This window comes from Neofelis nebulosa, chromosome 1 (genome assembly GCF_028018385.1).
Source record: "Neofelis nebulosa isolate mNeoNeb1 chromosome 1, mNeoNeb1.pri, whole genome shotgun sequence".
NCBI lineage: Eukaryota > Metazoa > Chordata > Mammalia > Carnivora > Felidae > Neofelis > Neofelis nebulosa.
This window is the reverse complement of record NC_080782.1, coordinates 26,327,677-26,349,074: the sequence shown is the minus strand read 5'-3', so window position 1 is coordinate 26,349,074 and position 21,398 is coordinate 26,327,677.

Below are 21,398 nucleotides of genomic sequence, written 5' to 3'. Positions count from 1 at the left end.
ATCCATTCAATGGTAGGACTCTAATGTACTTCTCTTTTAATGAATCCAAAGAGTAAATAGGATTCACAAGCCTGTCAGCACCAGTCACATACCTACCACATTTTGGGAACTCAAGCAATTCTCAATCCCCCATGCTGTCTGTAAGTATACAGAGCTTGATCTAGAAACTTATGATTACCAAAGACCAAGGCCATGGGATCTGAAAGAAGCAGACTAGGTGGAAAAATCTTTGTTTCCAGCTCTATCAGAAGGCAAATCATCCATGTCAGCTATCTGGAGACCATAGCCTGAAAACAAACTATATCCAAATACTACTAATAATAATAAATCAAGAGGTGAATTAGAGAACCATGCATTTAATATACATAGAAGAAAAACGTCTCCTTTGGAGGATGGCATTTGAGATATTCCTACCTTCCTGCAAAGTCACCACGTTTTATTTGAGGTTCCTTTCTTAGCCACTGATCCAACTGATTTCAAACCTCTTAGTTCATATCTCCCCCTGGGTTCCTGGCCACTCCGTGCTCTGTCTGGTGACAAAGCCTTCACACCATGTCCTGAACAGACATTTTTAGTCGTCCTATGCTTCTCTTGCTGTGGATGCTCAGGTCTATGCAGGGCTGAGATTCAGCAGAAATGCCCCAGGAAAGCTGTTCCAATTGTTCAGCACCAATCTTCTCTGGGGTTCCAAGGGCCTGTTTTCCCCAGTTTTGTAGATTCTGACCTGAAGCACTGCCTCCCACCCCCAGGGGCCTGCAAAGGGCCCAAACCCCTGCTGTCTGTTCTTCCTCAAATCCTAGGTTTTCTCAGCTTTTTATATTTTTGAGGTCATGTATTTGAATTTCAGGTCTTGAGTTACTTTATTCTGCCAGGCCTTTTCCTGCAGTAGTGGTTTAAGCCTTGGGGTTCCATATCCACTTGTAGCTCCCATCCTCCGCCAGGAAGATTGTAAGCATTTAGCCAGTTACTTAAGTCCACTGACTGTCTTCTCTAACTCCTACGTGGCTGACATTGTTCACTGCGCCTGAGTGCCTTCATCCCCACCATCCTTTTGCTTTCTGGCCCAGAAAAAATTTTTTTTCTGACACAGTCATCTGTAATTCATCTTGTAGGGTTTGGGAGAAAGAGACATTCAATTAGCGAATTCTGGGCTTTCTGAACACATTCATTTTCAAACAAACAACAGCAAACAAATTCTAATATCTTCCTGAATCAAACAATTCCATCCTGGGGTAGGTATTGAAAAAAAAAAAAGTCCCACTACCCTTCTGAGCTCTTAGCTAAGACCCTTGTAATAAAAGAGAGATTATGGGGCGCCTGGGTGGCTCAGTCAGACACTACTTGATTTCGGCTCAGGTCATGATCTCACGGTTCATGAGTTCAAGCCCCACGTCAGGCTCCGTGCTGATGGCACAGAGCCTGTGTGGGATTTTCTCTCTTTCCTGTGCTTTCTCTCTCTCAAAGTAAAAAAAAAAAAAATTAAAAAATTAAAAATAAAATGGCCACATTTCAACTGTATCAGTCAAGGACAAAAGAACCCTGGCCCTGTCCTTCCTATAATGGCAACAAAGCCTAATGCCAGCAGCCCTGGCTATGCCAGGGGTATAGTCTCTCCATGTGTTTTTTCTGTTCGTAAGGCCAGTCCTCATCTATTGCCCAAGGTTCCAAGTTTCTGGGTTTTTAGGAGGCTACTATTTATAGTTCTTTATTCCCACCCCAAAACAGAACCAACTGAAAAATAGTAGACCACAGTGTCTGCTCTTTTTATAGTCCTGAGCACATGGATTCAAATCTTTGGCTACAAGCAGTTCAGCCTGTAATTAGACAGGGTGAAAAGACGGGGTGGAAAGAGATAGGCTTCCTCGTTCAGTCACTAGTCCTAGAGGACTAGAAACTATCACACAGTGACAGGTCAAAATGCGGTGTTCCTGAAGGTCATCAAAAAAGAGAAAAAGGGAAGGACTTGGCTGAGCACGTCCAGTCTTTCTTCCAAATTCATTAATTATAGACATCTCTCCTTCCCATAGAGAGGTGTGAATAAAGGGACAGGGATGTTACTCTAATTAAATCCCCTCTCATTGGAAATAGGAGACCAGAAGAGAAATGAAGTTTCCCCTAACATATAGTATGGGCTTACCAGAGTTTATATAACACTTCCTCCATTGATGGATATTTAGATTCTTTCTAGGCTTTCACACAACAAACGAGTGTCAGAGAAGATCCTGTATGTTTCACAGTGCACACATGTAAGTTTCCTCAGGCAAGCTACCTGGAAGTGAATGTCTAGGTTGAATGTATAAACATTAAAAAATTTAATAAATACTGAGAATTTGCTTTCCAAAAAGGCTATACATGGTTTACACTTAAGCCAGAATGTGTAAACACCTGTTTCCCCACATCTTCATCAATGTTGGTTCTAACCGACCTTTTAAATTTTTGCCAATATGATAGGTAAAAAAGATATCTTTGTTTTGGTTTACAATATATGATTCTATCACTGGGGAGAATGAGAATCATTTTTAAAAGATTTTTTTCATGTTTATTTATTTTTGAGAGAGAGAGAGAACAAGCAGGGAAGGGGCAGAGAGAGAGGGAGACACAGAGTCTGAAGCAGGCTCCAGGGTCTCAGCTGTCAGCACAGAGCCCAACGCAGGGCTCAAACTCACAAACTATGAGATCATGACCTGAGCCAAAGTTGGACACTCAGCTGACTAACAGCTGAGTGACCAGACACCTAGAGAATGAGCATCTTTTTATGTTTGCTGGACATTTGTATTTCCTCTTCACAGAATTATCTGTTCATTTCCTTTGCCCATACTTCTCTTAGGTTATCTTTTCCTTATTCATTTGGCATTCTTTGTACATTTTGGATGCTAATATTTTGCGTTTTATATTTGTGACAATTACTCTTTCTAGCTTTGTAAGTTGTATAGCTTTGGTGGTACAGAAATTTTATTTTTAGCAGGTTGTCATAATTTACTTTTTTAAAAAACTTCATTGTTTCTGCATTATTTTGTTGATTAAGTAAGTTTTACTATTTCAAGATCCTTCCGTATTTCTTTCTTCCCCATTTTATTCAAATACTTTTATGATTTTGCTTTTGAAATAAATGTAAAAATCCATCAGGAACTTGCAATGGAGGTAAGGAAATCATTTTATTTAGTTTTTTACCGAATAGCTAATTTTCCATTTGTTCCCCCACTGATTTAAAATGCCATCTTTATCAGGACGCCTGGGTGGCTTAGTTGGTTAAGCGTCTGACTCTTGATTTTGGCTCAGGTCTTGATCTTATGGTGGTAAGTTTGAGCCCTGCATCAGGTTCTGTGCTGACATCGCGGAGGCTGCTTGGGATTCTCTCTCTTCCTTTCTCTGTCCCTCCCCACCATGCACGTGTGCTCGCTCTCTCTCTCTAAAATAATAAAGTATATGCTTCAATGTCTTAAAAATAAATAAATAAATAAAATCCCATCTTTATCAAATACTGTCTTCCCCTGCTTGCACAGGTCCTGACATGATTCTAACAGAGCTGGATAACTGGTTTCCTTGTCTATTACAGATTGGAAGCAAGAAAATAAATCAAGGACTTTATTTTAGAAAACAAGTCAAATGATGGCAAAAGGAAGTGAAAGCTGAACACAAAGAACACAGGTAAACAAAAGAGAGGAAGCTTTGTTGTTTTGCACAATAATAGATAAATATCCCAAGTCTTGAAGAAAAGACTGAAGAAGGTCACCTGGGTGACTCATCAGTTGAGTTTCTGACTCCTGATCTCAACTCAAGTCTTGACCTCAGGGTTGTGAATTCAAGCCCTGCATTGGGCTCCACACTAGGTGAGAAGCCTACTTTTAAAAAAAGAAAAAAAAAGAAGAAGAAAGAAAGAAAAGACTGGATTATGTTTAGGCCCTTTTGAATTAAAAAAAAATTTTTTTAATGTTTATTTTTGAGAGAGATAGAGAGAGAAGTGGGGGGAGGGGCAGAGAGAGAGAAGGAGACAGAATCCGAAGCAGGCTCCAGGCTCTGAGCTGTCAGCATAGAGCCTGACATGGGGCTTGAACCCATGAACCATGAGATCATGACCTGAGCCAAAGTTGGACGCTTAACCGACTGAGCCACCCAGGCATCCTGCCCTTTTGGTTTTTAAAACAGTTAACAAATTACATATTTTAAAACAATATCTATTTTTTTAAAGTGGTCAAAATAAACACTGTTTTGGCACTTGAAGGGGCAAGTTTCCATCACATGGAATTATCAGCTGCATGGGACCTTGATTCACATACTATGTGGGTACACTGAGTGTTGCTGTAATTCTTAGATATGAAAAGAAGCCACGGTGGAACCAACCTCATAAATGCAGAGCAAGGAAGATCTTACCTGCAATTTTAAACAAACCTGAAAAAGACCTAGGAGCTTTATTTTTCCATGCCAGGCCTGGTTGCTACATTCACTGCCTGAGCATACAGCCCCCTTTACATTACAATTTGCAAACTCTACGTGCTCAAGTTCTCAGCCTTGGTGCTTCCTGCCAGAGACAGAAATTCCTGGCCCTGTAATTTGAGCTTCCACAGGCTCATATTTTAGCCTGGGGGCAAAAATCAAGGAGGCTCGAATTTTAGCCTAGAGGGTAAAAATCAAGGAATATGTATCAAAGTAACAGTAACAAAGGAACGATTCTGGCTGCATGCCCCTACCTTTGAGATTTTAAGCTTCTCATTCAAGATGTTTCCATGGTAACTCACTTGTGCCTCCAAACAGCCTTGATGGGCCCTGTAGGAGATTGGGTTACCGCTCCTTCACTTCCTCCCAGCAAAAAAGGAAATATCCGCAGCCTTTGCCTTGAGACCTTATAGGGTCTCCCAGTGCAGTACCTTTTCATAACCCCACTGATGTCGGGCTTGACTCTAGTTTGTTTGTCAACAGAATGTTAATGAACATCACCTACGCAGAGGCTTTAAATGTGCTTACAAGGTCTGGCTTGACTTGGTTTGGCTTCTTGGACCTCAGCCATCCGCTGTGAGAAGTTGCTGATCCCGGCTTAAGAGACATGGGGAGTTAACTTGAACCAGACTCAGCCTGAAGCCTATATTGGGACCGATAGTGAGAAACATAAATGTGGTGTTGATGTTGATATAAGCCTCTGAAATTTGAGTTTATTTGTTTATGCAAAACCATTGCAATAAAACCTGACTGATCCAGCCCCTACTTTTTAGAAGTAGAATTGCTCTAAAATATATAATGTATTACCTGTCTTAAAAATCGAAGGGTCTTCAACGTAATTCAATCCAGCCCCTTGTTGGGCACATCCCTGGTGTTTACCATGCAGCTGGTGTGTCATTCCAATAGTCCCTACTCACCAGACACATGCTGTGACTCTTGCTGCATGGATCTTCACTCTCCCCACCATGGCTGGTGTCCCCACCACCCCCTGTAACATCTCCCATGTCTCTGTGGTCACAGGTAAGGTACAACTCCGCTCAGCTCCCACTGAAGTGAAACGCTTACTTTCTTCCAACCTGGGTTAAATTGTACAAGGTCACAAAATAGAGCCACCCTACGCTGCTGTCTGCAGCTCTGAAACTTAACTAATTTTTTTCTTTTTAGCACAAGACTCCTCACCCCAGGAGATAGTTACAAGATAGCTGGACCTAAAGATCATTTGAGACTCTGGGCTGCCTTCAAACCCTCTCTCCTCAGCAACCTCAACAGTGTCCCAGGGCAAGTAGGAGTGCTCCTGTTGGGGTGGGCTGCTTTCCTTTCAGAATACCATCAGGAAGGTTAAGGTAATGTTAATGATCTCTGATTGAATGTGGTACAGCTCTGGGGTGTCAGTCCCCATGTACCAGGCACCAGGCTCTTGTGAGAGAACAATCCCTGGTAGCACATGTGGAAATTCACATGAACTCCATAGCACCCCCCTGCACTCTGACTTTCGAAGCAGAATAACAGACTGGTATTTCCTTTTTTCTTTACTTTTCTTTTCTTTTCTTTACCTTAAGTTTATTTATTTTGAGACAGAGAGAGAGAGAGAGAGAGAGAGAGAGAGAGCACTTCATCAGGGGAGGGACAGAGAGAGAGGGAGAGAGAGAATCCCAAGCAGGCTCTGAGCTGTCATCACATAGCCTGACACGGAACTAGATCTCACAACTGTGAGATCATGACCTGAGCTGAAATCAAGAGTTGGAAGCTTAGGAGAGCGCCTGGTTGGCTCAGTCAGTTAAGCATCTGATTTCAGTTCGGGTCATGATTTCACTGTTCGTGGGTTTGAGCCCTGCATTGGGCTTTGTGCTGATGGCTCAGAGCCTGAAGCCTGCTTCACATTTTGTTTCCCTCTCTCTCTCTGCCCCTCCCCTGTTCATGCTCTCTCTCTCTCTCTCTCTCTCTCTCTCTCTCTCTCTCAAAAATAAATAAACATTAAAAAAAAAAAAAAGAATCATAGATTTAACTGACTGATCCACCCAGGTGCCCCCGGGCGGACTTTCCATTTTCCCATTAGAGAAGATAAGTCTGTATCAGATTAATCTTGGAAGATTCATTCATTCATTTGCTCAACAAATAGTTATTCACCTACTGAGTTAAGCCATAGAGATAGAACAGTGAAAGGCATAAAGTCCTTGCCCCCGTGAAGCTTATACTCCTGAGAGGAGGAGGGGAAGGAAATAGAAAACAAAGAAATAAACACATAAACATATCATTTTAAGTGGTGATAAGTGCTATACAAAAGAAGGAGGGTAAATGATAAGAAGAGTTAGGGCTCTTTCACATAGGGCAGAGAGAAAGCATCTCTGAGAACCTAACATCCAGGTAGGCACTGGAATCAAGGGAGGGAACAAGCCATAAAGTTTTAAGAAAGAACCATCTAGAATGAGAAGAACAAATACTAGGACCTGACGTTTGAGCAAACATTCAAAGAACATCATAAAAGCCAGTGGCTAGAGGAGAATGAGCCAAGAGGAGCGGGAAACAGAGGGTAGACAGGGGTTCAGGTCCTAGAGGAGATTGTCAGCCATGTGAGGAATTTGAGTTTTATTACAAGTAGAAGAGGAAGCCACTAGAGAGAGTTGAGAGGGAAATAGGGAGGTGGCTTATAATCTGATTAATATCTTTAAAACCTAATCTTCACCAATACAAAAGACAAGTTGGAAGCTTACTGCAGTAGCCCAGATGAGAGATATTAGTGGCTTGGACCAAGTACAATGTGGTAGTGGTACAATGATGAGCAGGACTCAGATTTGAGGAATATTTCAAGGTAGGGTCCATAGGACTTAGTAAGCAACTGGATGTGGAGAGTAAAGAAAAGAGAAGCATCAGGGAGGACTTCTTGGGAAGGGCAGGGTGTGGTGGGGTGTGTCTTGAGGAAAACAACTCAAGCCCTGATGCACGGTAGCTGAAGAGCTGAAGCTCATTTCTTTATTGAGATGAGAATGTTCACGAAAACAGCTGAATATTTCAGTTGGCAATGAGGAGAGAGGCCTCGGCTGGAGGTGTGAACCCGGGAATCATCACCTTTTAGATGAGTGTGAAGCTGTGAAGCAGGGTGAACTCTTGAGGGAGAAAATGTAGTAAGAGAAGGTAGTTGAGGAGAGTCTGATGTATCTGGAGTCTCACAATCTGGAAGACGTCCTAAAAAATGTAGATAGTTCTCCATTTGGATGTAATGGTGGATTCATGTTCTCGAGGGCAGGGGCCCTGTCTTAATCATCTTGGTGACCCTTCCAGGTTTTCATAAGTCCTGGTGTCTGGCCCCTGTCTCTATAGCAGGGAGAGTCTCAACTGAGGTTTCAGCTGGGAACCTGAAGGAGCAAAACCAACTCAGGACTGAGTTGCAGCCAGAAACCAGAGGTGAGCTGATAATTTACTTTGTGTCATACGTGGTACGAGTTTGGTTCTGTGACCAGAATGACAATTATGTTGTGTGGGAGGAGGAAAATGGAGATGAAAATTTCTTAGCATTTGAAATTTTCAACTATCTTTTGAGTGAACCTCTGAGTTTTTAAATAAGTCTTTTATGGTTGATAGGGTAGAAATAATTACCTACAATGAAATTTTGCTGAACATATTATAATTTTTTAAATATTTTTATTTGTGGAGAATTTCCAACTCACACAAAAGTAGATCAAATAGTATAATGAGCCCTCTCTGTATCACTTAATCCCCAAAATTATCAACCCATGACAATCCTGCCCCATCCACATCTTCATCCACTTTCTCTCTTGCCAAATTATTTTGAAGTAAATCTCAGACATAACATTATTTCATCCTTAAAATTTTGAGTACGTTTCTTTAAAAGATAGTTTTTAGGGGCACCTGGGTGGCTCAGTCGGTTAAGCATCAGACTCAGCTCAAGTCATGATCTCGTGTGGTTCGTGGGTTCGAGCCCCAGGTCAGGCTCTGTGCTGACAGCTCAGAGCCTGGAGCCTGCTTTAGATTCTGTGTCTCCCTCTCTATCTGCCCCTCCCCTGCTCGTGCTCTATCTCAGTCTCTCTCTCTCTCTTAAAAATAAATAAATATTAAAAAAAAATTTTTAAGATAAGTTTTTAGGGGCCCCTGGGTGGCTCAGTTGGTTAAGCATCTGACTCTTGATTTTGGCTCAGGTCATGATCTCCTGGTGTCAGTCTAAGCCCTGCATCATGCTCCATGCTGTCAGTACAGAGGCTGCTTGAGATTCTCTCTCCCCCTCAGATTCTCTCTCCGTTCCCCCCACCACTCACAATCTCTTTCTCTTTCTCAAAATAAATACATAAACTTTAATTAAGTAAATAAAAAGCTAAGCTTTTATTGATTTATTTTATTAAAAAATGTTTTTAATCTTCACTTATTTTTGAGACAGAGAGAGAAAGCACAAGCAGGGGAATGGCAGAGAGAGAGCAAGATATAGAATCTGAAGAAGGCTCCAGGCTCTGAGCTGTCAGCACAGAGCCCGACCTGGGGCTCGAACCCACGAACCACACAAGATCATGACTTGAGCTGAGTCTGATGCTTAACCGACTGAGCCACCCAGGTGCCCCTAAAAGATAAGCTCTTAAAACATAACCACAACACAACCATTACACTTTTAAAAAATGCTTAATAATGTCAAATGTCCCGTCAGTGCTTAAATTTCCAATTGTCTCATAAATACTATGGATTTTTCTTTTTTCACTTTTTGGATTTTTTTTTTTTGTTTAATGGGATCCAAATAATGTCCACACATTGCAAATGGTTGCTATGTTTTTAAAAATCTCTTTTAATCATAGGATTTTCTTCTACTTCTTTTTATAACACTTCCAATTTATCTGTTGAAGAAACTAGGTTGTTTATGCTGAATAGTTTCCAATAGTCATGGATTTTGCTTATTGTATCACATGGTTTATTAAACATGTTCCTTTGTCCTCTGCATTTTCTATAACTGGTAGTTGGAATTGGATCATTATTTTTAATATAACATTTTTTAATATAAATATTTTGAAAAAGGGCCAAAAAATATAGAAAAGTACCATTTATTCAAAGTTCCACCATCCTTTTGAAGAGTAGAGAATAGATGGAAGTTCTCCCTTCCCGTCCTGGAATCACACCTTTCAGGAGTAACCACAGGTAACAATTTGGGACTTGGAGTATATAATTCCAATTCAAAAATGAAGAAGTAGTGATGGTTAATTTTATGTGTCAACTTGACTGGGTCATGGGGTGCCCAGACTTTTGGTCTAAGCTTATTCCGGGTAAGTCTGTGCGGTGTTTTTGGATAAGATTAGCATTTGAATCAGTAGATTGGGTAAAGCAGATTGCCCTCCCGCATGTAGATGCCCTTCATCGAATCAACAATAGAACAAAATACACTGACCCTCTTTCAGGTAAAAAGGAATTTCTCTTGCCTGATTGCTTGAGCTGGGACTGGTCTTTTTCCAGCCTTTGGACTCAAACTGAAACATTGGTTTTTGAGCCTCTGGGCTTTTGCACTGAAACTTACACCATCAACTCTTCTGGTTCTTAGGCCTTTGGACCTTGTCTGGAATTACACATCACCTCTCCTGGCCCTCCAACTTGCCAGCTGAAGATCTTGAGACTTCTTATCCTCCATAATTGCATGAGCCAATTCCTTATAATAAGTATATACGTCATATATCATCCATATATGATATACATACATATCTCCTATTGGTTCTGTTCCTCTGGAAAACCCAATACAGAAGACTAAGCAGAGAAAATGGAACTTGAGCTAACCTTGAAGGCTGGGTGGCATTTAAATGGTTAAAGACAAGGGGAGATAGTATGCCAGGAAAGCAAAGTGGAAGTGTCTGGAATATGAATATGTTACGTGGGGTTCATAGGGGAGGTTGGGCAGACTGCAGCTAAGATTTGGGATTGTTGAGTTATGCAGAGTTTTGGAGGCCAGGGTAAGGAATAAGTACACTGTCCCACAGGCAAACAAGAATCATTGTCTACTCTTAACAAGATAAAGAGGCAGGTATTGAAGAAGTCCAATGTGTATGCAAAACGGCTCAAAGCAGTAGGATTTGCTGGGCAAGTTCCACTGTGGAATTCTGAAGGAACCCAAGATTCTCATTATCAACCGGGTGTCAGAAGGGTCACGTACACGTTAAGAAATGCATTTGCGGGGCGCCCGGGTGGCTCCGTCGGTTAAGCGTCCAACTCTCGATTTCTGCTCAGGTCATGATCTCACCAACTGTGAGATGGAGCCCCGAGTCAGGCTCTGTACACGGAGCCTGCTTGGGATTCTCTCCTGTCTCCCTCTGCCCCTCCCTCGTGCTCACATGCACACGCGTGCTCTCTCTCTTTCTCTCAAAATAAATAAAGCAAACTTAACAAAAAAAAAAAAGGAAGAAAGAGATACATTTGGGAACCCTCCAAAAGGGAGCTACAAGGTAAATTAGGGCTGTCCAGAGCTGTACCTCAGCATAGACACACACTCACACCTTGGCTCTGTGACTCTCCTGCTTTCCACCTCTTTCGGCTCTCTGGTTCTCATCCTTAGAATGCACCTGTATCTGTGTCTCCTTGACTTCTGGTGCATTCTGGTTGCCAGTCCTTGCTCAAGAGTTTGCTTTGTGTCTGGGCTTATCTGCTTGGCTTACATGAGAGGCAAAATTGGGTACAGTGGTTAAGTATCTCTGGAGCCATATTGTCGGCATGTAAATCCCAGCTCTGCCTCGTCACTCAGTCAGTAGACTGCTTTCCTCAGTCGGCTGATTCAAAGATGTTAACCTCATCCAAAAACACCCTCACAGCATATCCGGAATAAGGTCTGGCCAAATGTCTGTGCACCCTACAACCAAGTCAAGGTGACACAGAGTGTGATCTGAGGCAAGCGTCTTAAACTTCCTGAGCCTCAGTTTCCTCATCTGTAAAGTGGGGAGAGTACTAGCAACTTACCTGACAGGATTAAAAAGATGACACATGTTCTCCTGTCTCTCTGCCCCTTCCCCTGCTCTCACTCTGTCTCTCTCTCTCTCTCTCTCTCTGAAAAATAAATAAACATTAAAAAAAAAAAATTTAGGGAGTATGGGCTAAATGGGTAAGGGGCATTAAGGAATCTACTCCTGAAATCATTGTTGCACTATATGCTAACTAACTTGGGTGTAAATTAAAAAAGAAAAGAAAAGAAAAAGAAAAAAAATTTAAAGACAATATGGCACATGTGCAGTGCTTAGAACAGGCTTAACACAACAGTAAGTTATTTTTTATTAAAACATATGCAAAACATGTGGTCTCTGCCACCACTGCTTTATTCCGCTGCTGAAGTAACCCGTGGCCCTGAATGTCTGCCTTTCCTATCCAGAGCTGTGTGCTGCACTCACTCAGAGAGCTTCCCTGGGAATGCTGGATTTCTGCACTTGCTAAGCTGGTTTTCCATCCCTCGCCCCCAGCTAACTGAGCACCTGCAATGGGAGAAGAGATGCATGGTATCTGTCCCTGTCACGCTCAGCTGTGGGCCTTGAGGCCTTTTTCCAGCAGGCTGAGCTGACCCTGACCGAGAATGGAAGGGTACTGGGAATACCCAAGCCACCACGGAAGGGATCTGGAATCCATCAGGCTGCCACAGGCCTAGCATCTGCTGTGCTTGAACTTCTCAAACCCCTAAGCCACAAGCATGCCCCTTTAAGCCTCAGGGCTCTGCCTCTACCTCCCATTCCTGGGCTGGAGTAAGAGTTGTCCCCTAGACAAGTCAGGAGTGTATGTGACACCCTGCCCTCTCTGGCCCAAAAGGGCTCTCCCCTGTTTTCCTCTAAAGGCTTTATTGACTTTTCCTTTCACATTTAAATTTGCAATCCAGCTGAAATTGATCCTGCCTTTAGTTCAAACGTTCTGCCTAGAACTGAATTGAAAATGGTTGGATTTCCTTCATGAGACAATGGTGTCTGTCCAGACTATTCCCGCACTTCCTGCTTCTTCACCTTCCAGAGCTGAGTTTGTTTCCATCCAGTTCCGAGCCTGATCCTCCAGCTTTCCTGCTATGCATGTGAGCTTTCTATAACCTCTTCCAAAGTTCCCTGTGGATTTCATCAGCCAGAGTTTGTTTCTACTGCTTGTGATCAAAGATCCTTAATTTTTATACCCCCAGAGAAGTGAATGACTGAGGTCCAGCTATCTGGGGTGAAGGTGGTGGAAATGAAAACATTTGAAGATATCAAGTGAAAAAGTATGTAGATTACTATTGGTGAAATTCTAATCTATCACATTTACTTTCTTTATTCAGGGGACTAGAAATACCCATCCCCAGGACTTGCCTAGGAATTGGGCAACATAGATAACTGTGAAGTTGTTTGTGATGGAGACAGTAGGCATTGGTGAACAAAGAATGCATGCACAGGGAACTCAGGAAATTTCCAATAGGCTACTGTACATGGTCATAAGTTGTAGACTTTTTGGGATACAGCAGGTCTTTTTATGGCAGAAGCAAGTCCCACCCACACTCAGCCTATCCTATGATGGCTAAGATAATCAAGGACATTGTCTGTGCGTAGAGCCCATTCACTAGGAGTCCCAAGCTCTGGAGGTCCATGAAGGAGAATGTGAGAGAATGTCAGGCCTGACTGGCTAGAGAAACATGATTTCACTATGGCTGAGAGTACCATAATCACATCTTTGGTATCTCCTGCAACCGACATATTCCCCAGGCTACTACCAAGCTGGGACCACCTAATCATCCCACAGAGAAGGAATGGCAGACACTATTTATAGCCTACTTGGCAGCTGTAATGAATAGAATGTTTGTGTCCCCCACACACCCAACGCCTTCCCATTCATATGTTGAAGACTTAACCCCCAATGTGATAATATTTGAAGATGAAGCCTTTGGGAAGTAATTAGGGTTAGAAGAGGTCACGAGAGTGGTGCCCTCATGATGGAATCAATGCCTTTACAAGAAGAGACTTTGGAAAAGTTGCTCTCTTTCTCTCTCTCTCTGCCCCTCTCTCCCATCACACATGCCTAGGAAAGGGAAAGCATGTGAGAGCACAGCATGCCTGTTTCCAAACAAGAAGAAAACACTTAACAGAAACTGAACCCTGCTGCACCTTGACATTGGACTTTATGGCCTCCAATTTGCTGTTGCTTAAGCCACCCAGTCTACAGTATTGTTATGGTAGCCCTCGCAGACTAATACAACAGCCATTCTCTTTCTTTCCTAACAGAACCTTATTTTGTAATGGGTGGAAACCTCTGGAAAAAGAAGCCCAGGGGATCAACAATGATTTGTGTAAGACAATCATTGTGCTACTATTCCCCGTTTTCAATAATGGGTTTAGGGGTAGGCACATCAATCAATTATGGTCAATGAGATGGGAAAGAAAATTGGCTACAGATAAAAAACCATTAAAAAAAAATCCTTTTTCCTCTGCCCCTTGTTTCCTCTGGCAGAGTTGGAACATCAGCCGCCATTTTGCGACCAGGAGAAAACATATATGAGGAAGAAAAGCTAATGGGCTTTCACCCTGATGATGGTGAAGCCAAGGGTGTTTAATGATACTAAGCCATTTAACCAATCCTGAGACTTTGTGTTAAGTAAGCAATAAATGTCCTTATTGTTCATACTTACTGGTCAGCTTCGTGTTATTTGAAGCTGAATGTAATCTCACTAATACTGGAGGCTACCAGACTTCTCCCCAGGCAGGCTGAGTTCCAACAGCCATTTAGCCAACAGAAGACTGCATCATGTCTCTATGCGTGTGATACAGGTTTTTGGCAAAAGGGTGTTCTCCTTTTGGATTATGGAGCAAGATGCCATAATCATTAAGAGGTATAAATTTGGAATAAGATGCCTGGGTTCAAATTCTGGCTTTTAAGCTTATTAACTGTGTGACCCTGGGAATGTTATTTAACCTCTCTGTGTCTTAGTTTCCTTCTCCATCAAAACCTGGGAATAATAATAGTACCTACCTCATTGGGCTGTTAAAAGAATAAAATGAGATAATGCCTGTAAAGTGCTTTGCACAGGGTTGGTGTATAGCCTGGCATATAATAATCTTTCAAATGTTAGTTATATTCCATGGCAGAAGATGAGGTAGAAGGTCTCCAGCATTCACTGCAAGAATGTCCTGCATGGATTTGTGCAACTCTTGATCATACACACTGACAAATTAATGGGGCCCTCTTTTCTGGAACATCTGGAGTCTTATTTATGAAAACAAAGTAGGCAGGTGGCACCTGGGTGACTCAATTGGTTAAGCCACCAATTCCTGGTTTCAGCTTAGGTCATGATCTCATGGCTCGTGAGTTCAAGCCCAACATCAGGCTCTGCACTGACAGTGTGCAGACTGCTTGGGATTCTGTCTGCCTCTCTCTCTCTGCCCCTCCCCCACTTGCTCTCTATCTCTCTCTCTCTCTAAAAAATAAATACATAAACATAAAAACAAAACAAAGTGGGGCTCTCAGGGCAGAGGTAGGGACATAGCTTGAAATTGCAGGCATAATTTTCACTTGTTTGTCCAAGAACATTACCCATCTCCTCTGATAGACCCTCAACCTCAGGCACCAACCACAAAACAACCCAAATCTTCATTAAGATTTCAGGGAGGCTAATTTGAGACAGGTCTACAGTGCAGTGAGTGGAGAAGCTCTGAAGACCTGAGAGAGCTTATTCAAATTGCTATGCCCAACAAATTACATTGATGCACAGATGATTCTTGACCAAAGTATTGCTGTTGCCTGGGGGAATATTGGAAAACTGTGGTTATTGCAATGACACCACTAGCATATAATGATCAGGGGCCACAGATGTTAGACACCCTGCAATACACAGGGCAGTCCTGGACCACAGTGGATTGTCTTACCTCCTGCATGACTTTATATCAAGTTGGACGTTCATGTACGTGTAAAGCAAGTTTGTAATGATTTAAGCCTATAATCTAAGTTGGCTTTGACAAATACAAAATATTTTTGCATAGTTTTAACATGCTCTAGATTTGAAAGAGATGTCATTGTGTAAATAGAAGGATGGTTGTATTGTGTTCTATTTAAAACTCTAGCACAGAGTTTTTTACCATTTCAGAAAAGCACATCACCAGTGCCCGAGTAATTAGCCAATTACGTTACCTGATGCCATCTGAACCTGCAACTGCTGCATTCCTAGAGATTTTCACACTGGGTGCAGGAACCTGATGTACTCACTTAATGTCTTCCAGAGTAGTCATGACCAAACATTTATACGTTGAAATACACAGTCTATTAATTACACATTGTATTTTATCATACACAGTATATTCTACTATAAAGTTTCCCCCTCTCCTTTTTTCTTTATACTTTAACTAATGCATTATAGATTTTTTAAATTATAAAATTAAAATTTTGGGGCGCCTGGGTGGCTCAGTCGGTTAGGCGTCCGACTTCAGCTCAGGTCATGATCTCACAGTCCGTGAGTTCGAGCCCCGCGTCGGGCTCTGGGCTGATGGCTCAGAGCCTGGAGCCTGCTTCCGATTCTGTGTCTCCCTCTCTCTCTGCCCCTCCCCCGTTCATGCTCTGTCTCTCTCTGTCTCAAAAATAAATAAAACGTTAAACAAAAAAAATTTTAAAAAATTTTATTTTAAAAGGAAAAAAATTAATTATACATGTAGTATGTACAATTTTAATTTCAGGAGATACAGAGAATGTCACAAAACCCTTGTTATGAAAAGGGGGTGTTTGGGTTTGATAAAGTGGAGAACTACTGATCTGTGGTGACTTTTTTTAATGGAAATTTTATATTGAAGTAAACACACATACAGAAAAATGCACAAATCATGAGTGGACCACTCGATGAATTTTTATAAATTACCCAAGTATTACAGAACTTATACATCTATAAATTAAAGTTTTATAAATTACCCATCACCTCTGATGGACTCTAATATTACCAGCTCTATAGAATTTGCCCTAATATTCTCTCCTAGTCACTTCCTACCCACTATCCTGACTGAAAACACCAGGGATTAACTTAGAGTGTTTTTGGTTAAAACTTCACATAAAAAATTACAATTATGTGAGGTGATGGATGTGTTAACTAACTTTGTTGTGGTAACCATTTCACAATATATATGTGTGTCAAATCATCACATTGTACACCTTAAAGTTACATATTATGTCAATTACATCTCAATAAAACTGGGGGCGGGAGAAAATTTCATGAAAATGATATATAACCTGTACTTATTTATGTCTGGCTTTTTTTCCCCCTCAGTGTTATATTTGTGAGTGCCATCTATGCTGCTGCATGTATCATTCATTCATTCTCATTGTTGATAATATTCTATTGTATGAATGTAATAGAATTTATTTTACCCATTTGACTATCGATGAATATTTGGACAGTATCCAACTTTAAACAATGTAAGTAGTTGCTGCCGTGAATATTCTTTTTTTTAAATGTTTTTATTTATTTTTGAGAGAGTGGGGGAGGGGCAGAGAGAAAGGCAGATAGAGGATCCAAAACTGGCTCTGCACTGACAGCAGTGAGCCCAATGTGGGGCTCGAACTCATGAACTGTGAGATCAGGACCTAAGCCAAAGTAGGACACTAAACCAACTGAGCCAGCCAGGTGCCCCCTCCTATGAATATTCTTGAACATATCTTTTAGTAAACTTGTAAATATACATTTCCGCAGGCATGCCTAGGAGCAGTATCGCTGGGCAGGGCATATGTGCTTGTTGAGCTTTAATAGATACTGCCAGTTTCCTGAGGGGTTAAAGCAGTGGCATTTCCAATAGAGTTAACACAGATCCACTTGGCCCACACTCAGGTATTTAGACATTTAAATGTATTCTTCTATCCCTACCTTACATAGAACCTTGACTGTGGGGCTTTGAGGTGTGGCTGGGAGAAACCAGAAAGGTGGGAGTGTGACTACTTAGGCTTGGAGTCCTCTCTGGGAATCCAGGAAGCCAACTGCTGCTTCAGGTCCTTGCTGGCAAGTGCAGAAGAGTCACAGCCAAGCCTAGAGGCTATGAGACTCTGGGGCTCTCACTGTGTCTCAGCGGGAAGATAACAACTCCAAGGCCTTCCCAGCAGAGAAGGGGCCTTTCAGATGCTCCTGGCCCCCAGCATAGCTGGGCTGCAGCAGTAAGGCAGGGCTGACCGCACAGGTGGAGTGTGGAGTGGGCAGAGGAACGGGAGAGGAAGGAGCAGTGTGACAGCTACAAAGCAGACTCAAGCAAGGTACGTTGGAGTGGGGGAGCCAGAGTACAAATGACTGTATTTCCAAGATGGATGCAAATCAGATGAACTTAGAACTAGATTTTTAATTAAAAAGTCATTCATTATACAAGGAAAACTTTTTTTTTTTTCCCAACCACCACAAAAAGGCAAATAGTCTCTTTTGCTTCTTAGAAATTCTGCTCTTCCAGGCCCCTTCCCCAAAGTCCCTCTAGAAGCAGCCTGTGATTATGCAAGTATAGACACAAAGGGCAGAGCGTAAGAGGCACAGTACTGAAAGACCCAGCCTCTACTTTTCCTGGTATTTCTGACATAAGGAAGAATAAGGACACTTAATATAAGTTTATTTTGCAAAGTTGGGGTTGCTATTTTTCATTTAAATCATTAATAATAAATCTCTAAGTTGAAATGAAACTGGCTTTGGAGTAGAAGTCAGGTGTGTCTGGATGTGCCACTGTGGCAAAGGAGTTGTGATCTTGGGCAAGTCACTTACCTCTCTAGACCCATTTCCTTGTGTATACAATGGAAGAATGGATTGGGTGGTATCTTATTTTACTGACTGTAAGGTGCATGGTTTGTGGGTTGTTGTTGTTTTTTTTTTCACATTTTAATATCTCTGAATTTGGAACGCATATATAACAATTACAATCAATGTTGTATTACAATTATTATTGGCAGAGTTTTTTTTTCTTTGCCGCTCTTATAATCTATAGCAGATTAGAACAGTGAAATAATTGAAGTTTACTAAAAATTTACTTCTAGCCTGGAGAGGCTTCTGGGCCCTAGGAGGGACCGGACTGTGAGACACCAGGTGCCTATGAGAACTGTTCAACATGAACTGGGTATTATCTTTTTTTTTAAAGCTTATTTATTTATTTTGAGAGGGGGAGGAGGGACAGGGGAAGAGGGAAAGAGTGAGAATCTCAAGCAGGGTCTGCACTGTCAGCGCAGAGCCCGATGTGGGACTCAGACTCACAATGAGACCATGATCTGAACCGAAGTCGGTTGCTTAACCGACTGAGCCACTTAGGTGCCCCAAACTGAGTTATTATCTTATCTACCAAACTTTAACATGTACACAGCATCATTCCAAAATAGAAGTGGTACATATATATGTGTATACACACACACACACACACACACACATATATGTATACATGTATATATGTATATATATATATATAACCGGGCTGGAGCAATCCAGAAGGCACAAACACACTATCACAACCAGTGTCCAGAATCCCCTGTTACCTGCTCCTATTACTTTGCACTCTCTTCCTCCAGGCATCCCTGTAGCTTCTCGGGGAATTCCCTGTGATCAGTTAATGAAAGAGGCAAATTTGGAAGAATCATTGATCAATCTGTATGCCATATTGGTTCCAGCTGGAATTGGATGATTGTCCTACTGCCCGACTCAGGGTGGCCCTGACATATAATGATAAAGGAAAATCTTCCCAGAGGGCAAGATTTAGAGTGTCCACCTTATTGTCTACTTCGTGTGTAAATAAAGATAGACTGAGCATGGACCTGTATTTATTAACAAGCACTGGCTAGTAGGTTGGCCAGCTGATCAGAGACTTCAGAAAGAACAGGCCGAGGAAATGGTGACAAGATAATCCAGGGGAGAGGTTACATGGATGGACCTTTCAGAATGGTCACTGAATGTGAAATGTCCATATCCCATGTGTGGTAGGCAGAATCATGGTCCCCATATCCATTTTCCCTTACATGGCCAAAGGAATTTACAAATACGATTATGTTAAGGATTTTGAGATGAGGAGATTATCCTGGATTTCCCGGGTGGACCTAATATAACCGCAAGGGTCCTTGTGAGAGGAATACAGGCATGTCCAAGTCAGAGGGAGATTTGAAGATGCCCTGCTGCTGGCTTTGAACATGAGGAAGGGGCCATGAGCCAAGTAATACAGGTAACCTCTAGAAGCTGGAAAAGGCAAGGGAATGGATTATCCTCTAGAGCCTTCTAAGGGCATACACCCTATTGACACTTTCACTTTAGCCCAGTGAGATTTCTGAACTAAAGAATTGTAAGATAAAATGTGTAGTTTCAGGTCAAGAAGTTTGTGGTAATTTGTTATAGCAGCAATAGGAAACTAATACACCATGTTAATGCCCATGAGAGGGTATTCCCAGCAGAGAAGGCACTCAATTAATCAGGTGGACCAGATGACCCATTTTTGGATGTCAGTCAGCCTCTTTCCCTAGCCACCCCAGTGCTAGCTTAAAGTATATACTTAGTTACTTAATCCTCACACCAAATTTATGACATTAGTACTGTTATTATTGTCCCCATTTTATAGATGAGGAGAGCAGGGCACAAGGAGGTTGAGTAAATCAGTCAATCATATAGTCAGTAAGTAGTGGAGCCAGGATTTGAACCTAGGTCATCTGATTCTGGTACTGTACTATCCAATATGGTAGCCACTAGCCATATATGGGTATTTAAATTAAACAAAATTAGGAGAGCCTGGGTGGCTCAGTTGGTTAAGCATCTGACACTTGATTTCAGCTCAGTTTATAATTTCATGGTTCATGGGTTCAAGCCCCACATCAGACTCTAATGGAGCCTACTTGGGATTATCTCTCTCTCTTTCTGCCTCTCTCTCTACACCCCCCCTTCTCTCTCTGCCTCTCCCCTGCTTGTGCACACGCACACTTCTCTCTCAGAATAAATAAATAAAATTTAAAAAAAAAACAAAATTAAAATTTAGTTTCTGTCACAATACGCCCTTCAGCATCTCTCATTAATTTGATATCAATCTCTAAATGATCACAGCATGGCTTAGACTCTTCTCCAAGCCCCTAAATAGCTATTCTTTGTGGCTGCCTTGAGTTCTGCATGTTCTTCAGACACCTCAAAATGTGTTACTGACACAAAGAAACCCTTACAACACAGGTGTTGAGTTTTGAGACTTGGCAACAGATAACCCATGTTCACGTGTCAAGGAACCTGGAGGACTAAAACAGGTTGGAATTTTCTTGTGTGCTTAGGATTGTGCCAGGTGGTAGCTGGAGGAGGGTAGAGGGAGATACCAAAAATACATCATAAAACCATTGCCCTCAAGAGATGAAGAACACAGAACTACTCTCATTCACTCCACAAATATGTGGGATGTGTCTACCACGTTCTTGCCATTTTCCTAGGCACTGGGAATTTTAAAGTGGATAAAACATAGCTCCTGACTCAGTGAAGCTTACTACATCTTTTCTGGGGGAAAGAAAGACATTGAACAAGAAATAACAAATCTAATGTATGTTAGGAAATGTAAAGTATGGGATGCTTCAGAATAGAATAATTGGACGGTTGACAACATAAATGCTCTAGGAGTTTATAAATGAGATATAGCCAGGTACAATAACCGGCCAGGATTTTTACTTTAGGCAACAGGAATCTTCATAAGGTTTTCGGCAGGGTAGTTACATGCTGGTCAGAGGTGTTTCAGGAAGGTGGTGTGTCATAGAAATTAGGCATTCTGGAGTCAGGTTGGTGTTAGATTTAAATCCTTCTCTGCCACTTACTAGCTTTGCGAACTCAGCTTCATCATCTCTAAATGGGATAAACATAATAGTCTCTACCTCATATTTTATTAAAGAATGAATTATTGTAATGTACATAGCTGTTCTTTCTATTATTACTACTAGTTTTTCAAACTTAGGTCCTTTGATAATTATGTAGAGAATGGGGATCCTTAGAAAGACCAATTGGTAGGCTGTTGAAGTAGCCTTAGCAAGAGACAAACTAGGGCAGTGACTATGCAGAGGAA